We start from the raw sequence: 15,345 nt of genomic DNA, 5'->3' as shown, positions 1-15,345 counted from the left end.
TCGTGTGGGGTGGCCCTGGCGGCGTTTCCCACAGCAGCGGCTCCTCGACCAGTTCGTCGGAATGTGGTCGCGGCACTGGCCCGCACTTTCACCAAAACAATTCGTTAGCGGCCTCTTTCGGCATCGCACCGCGCGCTTGCCTGTACCCCTCCACCCCGCCACCCGCACACGTGAAAATTAACAACATACTGATACATGACGTCGTGATCAGTATTTTGAATACACGGCCCTTTTGAAGTTCCGAGTACCTAGATACGGTGTTCATTACAGTTATGCTTTGAAGAATGCTAAAAACAAGATTTACCTCGAGCACAATGTGCTTTTCCATACAGGAAAAAGCTTTCAGCTTTCCTTTGTGCATATCAATATAAATTTAAAAAGTCAGGCCGTAGTACAGGACAAAGCCTTATTATTGCGTCATGAAATACTTGCATCTTTCCTGTTACACATTTTGTCACTTTCTCTAATTACGCGTATTCAGACTTTGAGGTATTTTAATGCAATCACCACTCAGTCTACGACGGCGTCTACATTTTCAGTTTATCGAGATTCCGACAATGTTAGGTACATTGATCAGCAGGTTTTAAATAATTTTTATTTATAAATTCAAAAGTTTTACAATCTACAAATCATATGATTTAATTATGAGCTGCCTGGTTTTCATTGCAGCAAAAAAGCTTTAAAGAGTTTTCTGTTTGAAGCGCGCACTGAACATGATACGACTGCCGCGCTTGCGCATGCAATGAGAGGAATTCGTTAGAAGTGGTCTTTGCCTAACGCATGTTAGATTTATTTGTCTGGACACACTACTAAGGCGAACATAAACAATATAATATGCTCCTAGATCAATAAAATGGCGACAGAAAGATTAACGAAGAACAGATAAATTATGTCTTCGCTTGGTCTAAATTTCAGAGAGCTTTCCAAGTTTTTCTTTTTAATCAATAATTTATTATAATTTTGATTGTATGTGTCATTCTGTCAAGTATTGCAATATCACGATTACCAGATTAGCAAACTTGGACAGGATGCTGTGAAAGTTTTAGTGAGAGGCAACAATTGACCGCCAAGAAAGCATGACACCAAGCTAAAGAAATGAAAGATGAATCGAGCCATTTTCTATGTCCGTCTACATGTCCGCAAACTAAATATTTTAGTGGGATATGGTTTTAAGTTTTAAGTTTTTAATCTTATTTAATTTGACGTAAGAATTACACCGCCGAAATATACAAAGTACTATCATTCTATTTACTGGACTTTCGTATACACAGGCTTCAGCCTCATCACCAACGGCTAAGCGTTAGAACTCTCTGATCAAAGGTTCTTTAATAAAACATAACTAAAGACATTTCGTTTCTGAAAGGCTGATCAACACAAAAATAAGAAAATCATCTATAAAACTATTAAGCACTGTGGTTACTGGTATTATTTCAAAAACACTCAATCGATCGCCTTCCATTGACTAAGAGTTATTTAGATTTACAAACATACTAGCTTTTTCCCAACTACTGGTATGTTGAGGTCGGCATCCAGGCTAACCAGATTCACCTAAAGACCAGTGTTTTACAAGGAGCGACTGTGTATCTGAACTCCTCAACTCGGTTAACTAGGCAACATGATACCCCTTAGTCAGACTGGTTGTCAGGCTTTCATGCTTCTGACTACCCGTAAGTCGAATATGCGTAAATAACAGCCGAGACCCACAATTTAATGTGCCTTCCGGAGGAACTCGTGGACATAGATGATCGCTCATCCACGAATCGATCGTATCAAGTGTAGCTAAACCTGCAATCAGTCAACTGGTGCAGTTATAAGTTAGACATTAGCATTATATATATTGGGGTTATATAACAGATTGTTCCTTGTCACCAGGTACGGTCAGCTCTCTGGCATGGTGGAGCCAGTGTTCGGCGTGCTAGGTGCGGTTGCCGTGGCGGCGGCCCAGCCCGCGCTGCCCTACGCGCTCGCCTTCGCTGCTGGCGCCATGATATACGTCGTAGCTGATGATATTATACCAGAGGCTAATGCTTCGTGAGTATTATGGTTTTTTTTGTTTTTTTTTTTCTTACATTCCTGCCTCATGGCCTATTTGTTTGAGATCGGCAAAATATGTTTTACATGCATTCTTTCCTAAAGCTCTTTAAGTTGTCATTGACATTTATACATTATTTATATCCGTCTGATCTATCCTCAGACTGACTCTTCAGCCTTTTTTAAATTTTATCAATTGAAGAAACTTATCTCTTCTGGGTACTATCCTTAATTTTGGAGTTACAATTATTTAATACCTTTCTAGCAAGTTGTGTAGCACAATGTGTACTGTGAAAGAGCATATTATTGAGTACCTGACAAGCTTTTGTTTCAATAGATAATCAACAAACCGATAAGCTGTCTCGCTTTGATTTTTCTTTGCAGCGCTTTTTATAGGTCCAGAATGTACGTAATTGGAAGACGCGTTATAAATATTTGATCTTCTTTATTTAAGCTTGTGAAGTGTTCAAATTTGTTCATAATATCAATGATCTGATACAGTATTTACATATCTGAAAATGACTCATTTCGGCTTAAATATTGACCTATGAATATAAATATCCATATTTAAACCCTCTACAAAAGAATCACATGTAATTAGCCGGTTGAGGTACCAACTAGCCTTGAAATCTTAATAAAAGATAAAATCTTAAATTATCTTTTCATACTGTCTGGAAGAAATAATGGACCGTTCTGCGCACCGGTCTCACATTTTCCCCTCCAAACGCCGCCAAATTAAAAAGGTCGTCCTTGAAATGACCCAAAAAGATTCTAAGTACGAACGATTCTTTGTTATGAACCCTTGTGAAAAGATGCTTTACAATTATCGGCGGTAAAGATGACGATTCCCCACATTACACGTCTGCACATGTCCGTATTATCTGATTCACAGCACTGATATACCCTTTTCTAATGGGTGATGATAATTATCCATGTAGGTACAATTTATTGTTAACTAGTTATGTGGTATACCATTAATTTTGATCAGAAGTATGTATCCTGGATGCTGAAGCTAAGTGACAAATGTAAATGTTGTAGAAGAAACTGCATTCTAAAATGTAAATAAAACTAGATAGACAAAGGTAGAATGCCGCTATGGATTTAAAACTACATGTAGTTCGCTTTCTAGCATGGGATTCGCAAATTAAGGAATCAAATTATTAATATTGCATGTCTACTTTGTATTATGTCTTACGGCGTCAATGGACTGGACTCCATCAGTTCCATGACACGTGGCCAACACACGTGTACTTTATTGCCGTGGTACTCCAATATGTACAGAATGAAGCAGTACATTAGGTAACGTTACACATTGATATGTAACTGTACAATCAGCGTGCTCTTGACATAATTGGATTGACGAGGGTCGTCTTGTTTGGTTGTTCTGATTCACGTCAGTATTTCGGCCGATATAGATTGTTAACCGTCAATATGTGTGGACTCGTTAGTGTGAGAGCCGAGAACGCTTACTTCCCCTTAGTGATAGAAGGACTATTGTCCATCTGAAGCATTGTAGAGACCGGTTGCGACTCCCTTCCGGATTCGAGCCTGTCTGTCAAGTTACGTTATTGGCTAATTGTTCTCAAGTCCTGGGAGCGACCGAAAATAACAATATTACAACATGGCAACCACTTTGAAAGCGTTATTGTTTGTTATTGAACTTTTTTGAACCTTGAGGCTAGACAGAAGACACAATAGATAGATTTGCCTAAAAAAGTTTTTGTAGAACATCTTATCGATTGAAAGAGCTTGTTTGCCTGGCACTCAGCTGCAACATCTTCGTCGCTCAATAAACTTGTTATTTTGTTGTAAAGCTATATTCTAGCTTGTTCTGTTGTCATAGTCGTGTCCGTCGAGTCTGGCGATGTCTGTTCGTCTAGACTGATCTGCTATCAATAGAATGACAAGAATAACATGCAGATTTACTGAAAAAGATTTATCTGTCTGCACGGTTTTATTTCGTTTACTTTTATTATAACGATATTATTATTTAGGTATGTGGAGTTGAGAATCATGTCTTGTAGTTTTGTAAAATCAATAGTTGAATAACTTCCACAATCTATTAAGGTATTAAGCCTTTATTTGCTTATATTGAAATCTTAAATCCATCTTTCTATATAGGGAACCTTAATTAACCCTAAGTCCGTTGTATCCTGGTACTTTTTGCTTCTTCTAAGGAGAAAATGGAAGCACGGATAAGATATTAAGTCTTAACTAGCTTACAAGTACTATTAAATTTCGTATCCAAATCAAAATCGCGAATTCAATCGAAAGCTGTCCCAATTTTTCATATATTGAAATCTAAACCTTCATCAGTGGTAAGGTAACAAAAGCAAATAAGGTATGTGTACTGACTGACAGTGCGCGCCCGCAACACCTGACACTGCCCCGCGAAGCACGCGCGCGCATCTCTAAGCCTGATTAGCATTATCATCGGATACGACATCTGTTTGCTCTTTACGAGTGCTCTTTATACCTCTTACGATATTTAAAAAATATTTTCATAAAATCTGATCAACCGCTCAAGAAGAAATCCTTTAGATATATCTGAATTTAAAGATTCGTTTGATCTTTTTCAGTATTTTAAGGATAGTTAACATCTCACAAGGATTGTTGAGACTTTAAATGATACCATTTTGTTAATTCAAGATTTCGTGCTATCTATCTGTAATTGACATAGAACGAAAGATCTTATATTTTACTTGAACACTCTTTGTAACATATTAGTCTGCAATAATAGCGAGTGAGACAATAGCGTTTTGCATTGCAAGCGGCACGTGTAGTGTAGGCGCGCGGCGTCGGGCGTCGGGACGCAAATACCCCGCCAGAAATAGCGGCGCGCCGTCTAACACCCCGGACGCGATGCCGCCGTGCGACGCGACAACACAGCCCGACATTTATTACCTACCAACCATGTCCAGCTATTTGTTACTCCACATAATAAAATTAAATTATAGCCACCTACTATCCAGACGACCGAATTTTTCACGATTCAAATTAATTCGCAATGTGCGTTCGAATTTGGAGCGCCACTAATGTAGATTAATGGGTTTAATGTTTAATTATTTGTTATACATTGTCGGGAGTCTGTGTTGTACTAAACAGTATCTAACACTTGCACGATGGTTTATTCAGTCAGGACAAAGAGTCTCGGTGCCAATTTGGAGACGAATGACTATGACCATAATAAAAGCTCAAATGAAATTTAGGACGCCCAATTTCCGTTCAGTACAATCTTCTGCATCATTAATATATTGAATACATTTACGTGATTCAAGATGTCTAAAATTATAAGGTCCTTCATAATAAAGTCATACTTACTGTCATTCTCTTTGAAAAAACTATTCTTAACCAAAAACTCGCTGTCGCATTGCTGCTTTAAGCTTGTGTTGAATATATACAGGATCAAAATCAACAAAGTTTGTGAAGTATTGTTGTTAGTTTGAAAACTATTATTAAATTTATTGATGTCCATATTAGTAGACAAGGGGACGTAGAGGAGTACGTACCATTAGTAGGGTTGCGGGTGGCTCGTGATTGACGTTGCGGTGTCTATTTGAAGCGGGCGGGCGGCGCGTGCGCAGGGCGGCGCGGCCGCAGGCCTCGCTCTTTATGAAGTAAATTCGGTGCGCCGCCGCCGCGCGTGGGCTTGTCACCGTCTCGCCACTGTCAATAACAATAAATATAAGAAATAACGCGTTTGTTGCTGGGATAAAGACGGTGACGACGCTCTAGTTTGTCTATGCGCTGACGTCACCGTCTGGGAATCCAGTGCGCTGCGATCGACACTCCCTGATCTACCTCCAGATGTCACCGGTGGATATAAACCCTGTATATCCAGTCCACCACCGCCGGATTCCACTCAATAAGCAGCTAGCTAAGTCGCCGCTCTCAACAACACTTATATGTCTAGGTTTAGCAGAACATTAAGTACTCTACGAGACCTAACTCAACAACAACTTAATTCATTGATTTGTATTCCATAGTTTACAACCTCAAGTAGTTCTATGGATACCTTTTGAACATAAATGAAATTTATGGTAAAGTTGACGCTGATTGAAATTTCAACTACAAAATGAGTGAATTCCAAGCATACAGTCATCAATTAGTTTTCACATCAGCTTCGCATTCGTCTTCAAAATTCCTAAGATTTTGTGCGTGATGTCAGCGGTATTTAGGTGCATGTCGTGTCCAGGCGGGGTTGCCCAGCGCACGTGAACAGAATGTACGATGAGCTGTCATACTCGTTAACAAGGCTTAGACCGTACACCGCGATACAAGCCGGATGTCAAAACTATACTCTGCGAAATAGATTTGATAAAGTTAGCTTCCAACAGTATTCCGCCTATTCCCGATTAAGTAAGCATCTATTAGGAATCATGTTCCATTTGGAATAACCCGGCCTAACATAAAGCGCTCTTTAAATTCGTTCGGCATTAGGTCACCTACAGACATTGAAATACACACGCAAACAGAATAATATGAATGTATTGAACAAACAAACATACGTTTACTTGAATACAAGGAACGTGTTCAGATATAAAGAAGATTCGTTATTAAGTGATTGAATTACACAGGTATTCATAGTTACATCATATCCAGCGTTTTGCATAAACGACATGTTCTTAGTAAATCAATCTGTTTTGATTTCGAAATATTTATTCTGTGATACTTAAGTAACATGTGAATAATAAAGCTGGTTGCATTCAGTAAAAGGTTATTAATAAGAAGCGATGTGAGATAAGTATGTTCAGTTGACCAAATTAATTGTGTATGTACACAACGTATGGTTAGTAGGTAGGACCTAAGTACTAAGAATCGTTTTAATGTAATGGCCCGCAATTCCAGTAAGCGTATTCCGGACGGGCATTTTCTGTAAATCCGAGTGCGTGAGACGCAAGCGCCATCGGCGGCCTTTCCGATATCGTAATTTTGCTACCTATTTGATATTCAAATATCGTTTACTCGTTATTTCTCAATGGTTGGCATCGTATGACGACAGCATTTTATAACGGACCCCTATATGTTATTATGTACATACAATTATGTATATCACAGTCAAAGTGCGTCAGTAAACGTATTACCGCCTCCTTAACACGAGACATACATTTTAATGTGTTTATGATGTGTCCGTTTAAATCGTAAAATAAATTTCCGGCCGTCAAATTCAGTTTCGGTCCTTTTTGTAGTGATTTAAACTTTGAATTTGGAATTATAAATATATTAGCCGATTGAGATTGCAAATATTTTGCCGATTGATGAGAACTAGCTAAGACGCGACCAACTCTTGAAGTTGTTACTATCTTCAACATATCATATGTTTTCAAAGTTCTTATGTCTAATATGAAATTATATTATTCATTATGGAGACTTACTGATATTAAAAACGCACCTTCTTTAAGCATGTGTAAAAGCGTGAAGAATCCTACCACACAAGCCTTCTCACTATATATGATAGGATAAGGCTTAGGAAAGACAATGATGTTTGTTCAACGTGTAAGTATTAAGTGTGCGTTTCTTTCGCAGCGGTAACGGCAAGCTGGCGACGTGGGGCTGCATCATCGGCTTCGTGGTGATGATGTGCCTGGACGTCGGGCTCGGGTAACCGCCCCTCGCCCCTCCTCACGCCGTGCCTTCATCGCCGACTTATGCTGACTAGTATTACCGATCTAAGATAAACCCACTACCCCTGTAAGTTAATGTAGATATTTTTGTATAAACTCATGTGATCATCAACCTCTCAACTTTGGATACACGAATATCTATATATATTCCAACTGAACCAAATCAAATGATTCCCAACATGTGATATTATTTTAAAGTAATTCCATTACAACCAAATTGTTTTAACGCAGAATCTATCCATAATTCAATTGCATAATGAAGCGATCTCAAGTTGTTTTAACCGGTCATTAAAAGGTTAGGAATCCATCGGTCGAAATAGTTACACGGTACGCCGAGTGTGTACGTGTCTCAAATTTTGTACGTTTTCTATAATTGGTTGTATTCAGTACTCTAATTGGCTCGCTACAGGTAGCGGCGGCGTACACATGCCGATGATACTTAACTAACAAGCTAAGCTCAGTACCTATCAAAAGAAAAAGTTCCCATGTTTGTCATGAATGTCAATTGTATAAAAAATCATTTAGAAACGTCATTCTGATTAGGAATGGAATCATGCTCTATTTATGTACAGGTTGATGTAGCAGTAAATTTTATTGTTGAGTAATCTTTACTTAAATATGAATATTAAATAAAGTTCCAAGTATCGCCTTACGATCGCAACTCCTGGGATCGTATGACGAGTCGTGTTCACTGTGTTTTATTATACTTAACGGGATCTTATGTTTACCATATTTGTAGGCAATACTTCATAAACCCTTAGAAATTATCTCTGAAATGGTAAAACATAATTATGTAATAATTTGTAGCTATGGAACTTAGCTGTCGCCAAATTATTTATATACATATGGGTGGAATTCATTGTAAATATGTAAAGTGTAATATATTGTGCGTGGTCCGGTGATCGTGCGTCGCCGCGGCTGCTCAGATGTACTGACATCCGTATTATACACGTGTCAATTGGTTTGAATGTAGATTTATTTCTATGAGAGATAGCTTCTGCTTGAATACAGTAGTTGTATTAAAAATATACAAGAAATGATTGTTCTACCAAGTGTTCAGACTGGGAGATGTTTGCGATTTATTTTGCAGTGCACGTAAAAGCAGTTGTACCTACCAAATAGGTACTATTAGGTGCCAAAACACATAATTTGTGTTTCCGTGTAAGTACTAAACGTACGCTAGAAATGTCTTTGCTAAACAAACAAACCCTCAGAAAGTCTGCTTATTTACGTTTGTTCGTCGTTATACCAGAACGAGTATCTAGTTAAACAAAAAGTGTTTCAAATATTCCAAAAATGATATTAATGTTATATATAAAAATATTGTATAATTAGTACTTGTAAGATATTATTATGGTATTCCGGTGATTATGGTTATAATAGTTAAATTTATGCGTAGTTACGAATTCCACCCGTTTCTGCGTCCCAAGTGTTGTTCTCGTGGTCTCGCATTAGTTGTTGTCTTGTCACTTTACTACGAGAACAACACTCGGGGGTAATTTAGTTGAATTTAAGCTAATACTTTAAGGCCTTTGTTCGTCAGTTAGCCGACAGCACATAATGTCATCTAAAGTTTCCCTGATACAAGTTAATACTAATTTGTTATTGGAAACATCGCTATCGATAAATATCGGTTAAAAACAATGAATTAGTTCGGTCATACATAAGTATCAACAAGGGCCTTAGATTAATTTTGTATCGGAATAGATAAAAAAAGACAATATCAATGTTTTATAGAAAATAACATTAAATATTAATGTATAATAAATTAATTTGGAAAATGTACGTTTGAGTACATACTGCATGCATTTAGAGGTAAGTACCTAAGTAGGTAGTGTGAGTTTTCGGTCAATTTTAATGTAAAGCAGTTGAATTAAAAAAAAATCGTTAATAATGTAACAGTGGACGTTACTTTGCCTCGAAATATATTGAAGAAATGAGTACTTAAGTCTTAATCGTATTTAATACAATGGTATACAAAAGGTACCAGAATAGTACCAAAGTGTTGGAGCCCACATGCTTGTTCAAAACTCGCACTACTATATCTAAGAATACGCTTCGGCCATAGATTTCCCAAAAATATATTTTTAAAATGATAAATTGAAATCAATATTATGTTTCCCAAAGTTGAATAGATATAGTTTAATATTTTTGCATTTATTCAATAATGGTTGAATATATTGTCACAATAGCACAATATTTTAGTTTTGGTTTCATTGTTACTTAAAATTAATTTAATTGTTTTATATTATACAAAATGCAGTGTCACTTTGTTGTATTATTTCGAAATTAAAAACTCCTCTTAATACCAGTATCAATTGAAAGTATTATATTTGGTTAGAGAAACCGTATATTAAACGCGAGAAACCTACGAAAAACAACCTTACTGCCTTGAAATAAAAGCTGTGACAATTCGTAATGACGACTTGAATGTTTGTGAAAGCCTCGTAGCACAAGGATACAATTCCTTAGTGGCGGAATTGATTAGTTAAAAAAAGACTATTATTAAAGGCATCACACATCACTTAGAAACGACCAATTATCAAGCTATAGGTAGTATCCTTGTTACTTTTGAACTCGATTCCTATCCAAATGTGGCGTATATTCCATAAACGGAATGTGATTTTACCTCGTAACAAAAGTTTTCCTTATCGAGTGTATTTAAATGGAACGGGAGCAGCGATAAACGGGGCCCGGCCGGGTCGTTAATAAACCTGAGCGCAGATATGTACCCGTTACACTTCCTCTAGCGTTCCTCGTCACATGTCACCAAACTATTTTGTTGAGACACACTGGCACACACACAATCTGTATATGTATAGGTGTCTATATGTATAGGTACATACTTTAGACTATTGTTCCTGAGAAGAAAATTGAAATGCTTTATGGACCTACTTGGTTATTTTGTAAGGATGTCCAAGAGAATGTTCCTCAGATTATAAATATAGAACTTTGAAAAAAGTTCTTGGCGTCTACCGTGACATCTAAAGGTGATATTGTGGTGGTAGGTTTATTTAAGTAAATACATACTTGTTAGTGGTTTCCAGTCAGTGATTGAAATATCCATTTATTGTTTCTTGACATCAGTAGAGGTAGGAATCAAGGTTCAGTGCCGTCGGACACATTAAGAAGGATATTCCAATCACTGACTGGACACTACTAACTAGTATAGTAGAAGCGAATTTTAGCAAACCAAACATGAAATAAAACTAAATAGGCTGGGGCGCTAATTTGACGAGATTTTTTTCAATTCGTGACGCTACTTTTCTATAAAAAAGAACTAATTTTACAGAATTCATGCAATATTATTCTAATTTATTTATTTACTGACTAGTTTTTCGATAAAGTTCCTTTAGAAGCACTTATGGGGATGACTTCAGTCATATAAGATTTATGAAAAAAAAAACAAAAGCAATAGTCAGAATATAGATAAGAGTCGATGAAAGACATGTTCAGCCTTTCTGTACTACTTTTGCCCTACCCTTTACTAGAATAGGAGTTTAACATATGATGATGATAATTTCACAAACATTCAATGTAGCGTAAATAAGCAGCCAACGAACACCGCATACCCAGTAGCACAATCACGCTACAGAAGACAACAGATTTGAGTCAGCGGAAGTCCTAAAAAGAAAATTCCTTCGTAAAACATTACACTTTTCATTACATTTCATAATGGCGATGACAACACGTTCAGTTCACCTTTGTTTTCTGTTCCTAATAAGGTTTTTCGTAAACTCTACAACTCTACCATCATATTGAATGTCAAAAGTGCTTTGTACCGGCCGCTCGCGCTACAACAATGTTATATGGCCTTCTTTTTTAATTTTTCTATGGCACAGTCACCACTGACAAATATTGGAATCTGCAATCGCCATCACGCAGTTGGTAAGCTTCCTTGGTGATCAGAGCTCAAAACTTATGAGGGGAAGACTGTGCCCGACATCTAGAGAGAGATGCTCCAGATGCTCTCCATAATTTTAGCAGCACTCCGGAGATTGTGTAAATGAGGGTACTTTACAGTAAAATCAATTTACCGTTACTATAGTTTTATCCACTGTATTTAAATTGCTACACTATTTCAATATTTTTGGCATCCTTTAGTTTTACATTATTAAATTACCAAAATATTTAAAGAGTTGCATTACTTACTAAAATAATAAAACTTATTTCCACCCCGTTGCAGACATCGCAGTTGAATCCGCAGCGGCGCGGGCGCAGTAGCGACGCAGTACCTACAGTCCTTGCAACGTCGTCGTCTACGCATTAGAAAAATCGCTAAAAGGGCGCGCGGCGCTATACGGTCGTCGACCCCTCAGCGCGCACCCAAACACCCGAATACTTGCGCGTACGCAGCTCCTCTCTCCGCCGCCACCGATAAAACCCTCTCAATGGAATCCGAGGCATGCCTACATGTGGCGGCTGAGCACGCGCGCGCACTTATTTGTTTTGGAGGATCACACTTACGCCCGCATCATGTAACTCGCCGTCATGACTAAAATGAAATGCACGCATGTATACATACCTCTTTCTCTTTCAGTAACATGCAATACGACTCTGCTTTGCGATATCCGAAAAATATTGAGATGAGATTTTTTGGTCATCCTAAGAGCAAGTTCTGCAAACAATTAATGTCAATGCGAAAGCTTTTAGTTAAAAAAAAACTTTTGATTAAAAACCAAACAATAGTTTTGGCAACAATGACTTTATAACAAAACTTGCAAATATTTTGCCAACCTTTTGTCTATTTAACTTTATACGTTAGTTTTGATGCCCAAAACGGTTTATATTGTATCACGTATCAAAAGTGACTGCATTTGGAGATGGGACGGAAACATTTATGGGCGATGTAACGTGAAGAAGCCCATTCGAGTGATTTCCATTCATTTGTTGACAATGTATGGTGGTGGCGCGGTCAGAGGGCGCGGGGTGCCCCGCGTGCAGTCAGCCTCGCGCGCCCGCGCCCCGCGCACGCTGTACGCTGCACCGCGGGCCTATGCACCGCGCACGCGTTCTACACCCGTTTAAATTCCGACCAACTTCACACGACAACCCGGCAAACTAAACTCACCTCTATTTACTACGTGATAAGGACTACATCACCAGCATCTCCGAGCTCCACGAACTGCATCGACACAGCGCCACCATCGATCACTAGGTTCCCTGCACTCACCGATCGATGGACTATTACAGCTTTGTTTACGTACCGTCGCCTGCGCATAAACACGTAAGTTATGCATGTGTTACATGTCCCGTGTGTGCATTTCACAATGCGCTCGATTCGATGCGTGACTTGTTTGTTTGTTTACATACTGCGAAGCGTCGCTCCACGTCCTATTAGTTAATGTCTTGCGTAATACTGTGTTCGAACGTAAAGTGCTATCAACTATTCTCTGATTTCGGTTTGTTTTGGGATACATTAAACATTAGTTGCTTCATTAAAATTAAATCTAAAACCGTTAACGTAATGAAAACACGCGGTGACAATTAAGAATTAATAGTGGACTTTATTGTGATGGGTCGAAGGTCGGTTTTCGCGTCGACTAGTTGCTGTGAGAGTAAGTCGCAATTCGCGTTGCAGTCGGCGCTCGGCGTCGGAAGTGGTCGCCGAAGCAGGCAGGGTAGCTGAGGGGCTGCGCCGGCGCACACACCTGCCTGTCCCGCCATATTTGCCTTACAACGTGGATTATTTCGTTTATATTGTATACTAAGCGCTATCTGTTGCAACAGATGCGATGCGCCATTTGCGTCACTGCATATTTAGTGACGATTGCACATTCTTGTATACTTAGTAAGGTTATCTAGTTACTTTATTATTCTGCAATGCATGCATTAACTATAATATATAAATAGACAATCACTGCCTGAATGCGTCAGACAAACAACTTAGAAAACATCTCGTCTATTTTCGCTGTACTTTAATAAATATTACTATAATGGTACACTACTTAATCGTTTGTCTTGTTCGACTTAATTGAATGTCAGATTACACCCCTTAATGCACATCAATGTTAATTACAATAGGTTAATCATACTATTTAAACACTGTGATCAAGACAGGGGGTAATAAAAACCTAGAAATCGTCCTATAATTAAAGAGTCATTGTAGTACCGCTTCAATCGCAGTTGCCTGTCAAAAGTCTTTTATCCTTTGGCAATTGTTTTTCTTCGAAAAAAGTATAGACGGTTAGCAGGCAACTCTATTTAACCAACACTTGTTTTCCAAGCACAGTTGGAGGCGCTGCCACCTCACACATACTAAGAAATGAGCAAATTAAAACACATTATATGTTAAACATAAGTAAACAATGGGATATAAATCTGGCTAGTCACATTACAATGCCTAAATCTTCAAATCCATCATAATGTGTAGGTATTTATCGACTTTTGTTTAAAGCTAAGCGTGTCTTGCACTAAAGATGAGCACTATTCAATCCTTATTGGTTACAAGGACAGCAGTCTTATCAAAACTGCACATAACTTTATTCACTTAGCGGACGCATCAATTCGAGAATTCATCAGACCTTTAATACTATTGTAAAGATAGAACTTCGACCTTCTTTTATTATCTATTATTTTGAAATAACTGCTACCTATAAAGACCCTCTAAAGCTTCATGGTAATGTTGACATTGCATCGGGATGCGTCATTTTAGTGAAAAATTCGTATGGCAACTACATACTCTACATATTCCTTAATTAATTATGATATCGTTTTGAAAAACGTAACATCACGTTATATTCATGGGTCTTAGATGTTGCAGAAATGGTTGCAGACATTCTTGATAACCATTAATCTTTTGTGTAGTGCACCACAACTGAGTAGAGAGAGTCTGAGTAACATCGCATTAACACCTTCGAGTGCGTTTTGTGTGGCAAATCAGATTTGCATTCTTTCAATCAATAAAAGTATAACGTTGGCATTTGTAGTTAAATATGCAACTTTCGAGCGCATTTCCGCCCAAAATACGAGAAAACAAAAGACATCAACGCATTATTTTGGAGAAATTATTGGAATGTCCTTTTAAATGATATGCAATTTGCACGCATAGCGATATTAAAGACATCGTTCATTAGTACTAATTTAAATGTACGTCTTTGTTATAGCACAAACCTCTTCTTTATTCATACTTGTCTCTTTTTAAGAATGTGCGTTAGATTGATTTAGTTTTACGATAAACTTACTTCAATGAAATCTCGTGACACAAATTAGATACTCGTATTTCGCCATTCACTAACTTTAAGATTCCTCCGTTGCCTTCGATAAAACGACAGCTTACAGCTACAGCAAGATATTTGCTAATTGTAAAACTTGACATAGGCAAAGGTCTAAGTACATTTTCATTAAAGAATTTGAATGAAAATCGTGTCGATACTTATTTAATGGTACCTTATAGAATCTGTATTACAAGACGTCAAACGAACAAATTCCACAGACATGTAGGTACCTACACTACCTACCCACTGTAGTTAGGTATGTTTTGACGTCAAAATCGACTAAACGCTCTGTCGGGGCCTCCGCGCTAAAAACGCTAAGGTGATAATGAGATACGCAACAGATCGCGTCTAGGTACCGGCAGACCGACGACTCTCCATTAATTTGCAACTACATACTTGAAATACAGACATTTTCATGTAATCCTAATACGTACCTATTAATACAGATATTTATGCAAAGTAATTGATACTTA

At 37.9% G+C, this 15,345-nt stretch overlaps 1 long non-coding RNA gene across 1 annotated transcript; it reads left to right on the top strand.

The window, feature by feature from the left end:
• The first annotated feature begins 1,702 nt into the window (after positions 1–1,702).
• On the top strand, positions 1,703–15,065 carry LOC113507747. The gene is made up of 3 exons (XR_003401895.1): positions 1,703–2,031; positions 7,558–12,882; positions 13,237–15,065. It is a non-coding gene; the product is annotated as an uncharacterized LOC113507747 (long non-coding RNA).
• Positions 15,066–15,345: the final 280 nt, after the last annotated feature.

Source organism: Trichoplusia ni, unplaced genomic scaffold (assembly GCF_003590095.1).
Source record: "Trichoplusia ni isolate ovarian cell line Hi5 unplaced genomic scaffold, tn1 tig00003118, whole genome shotgun sequence".
Lineage (NCBI taxonomy): Eukaryota > Metazoa > Arthropoda > Insecta > Lepidoptera > Noctuidae > Trichoplusia > Trichoplusia ni.
The sequence above is the reverse complement of the archived record's forward strand: the minus strand, read 5'-3'. Positions and strand labels throughout refer to the sequence as shown.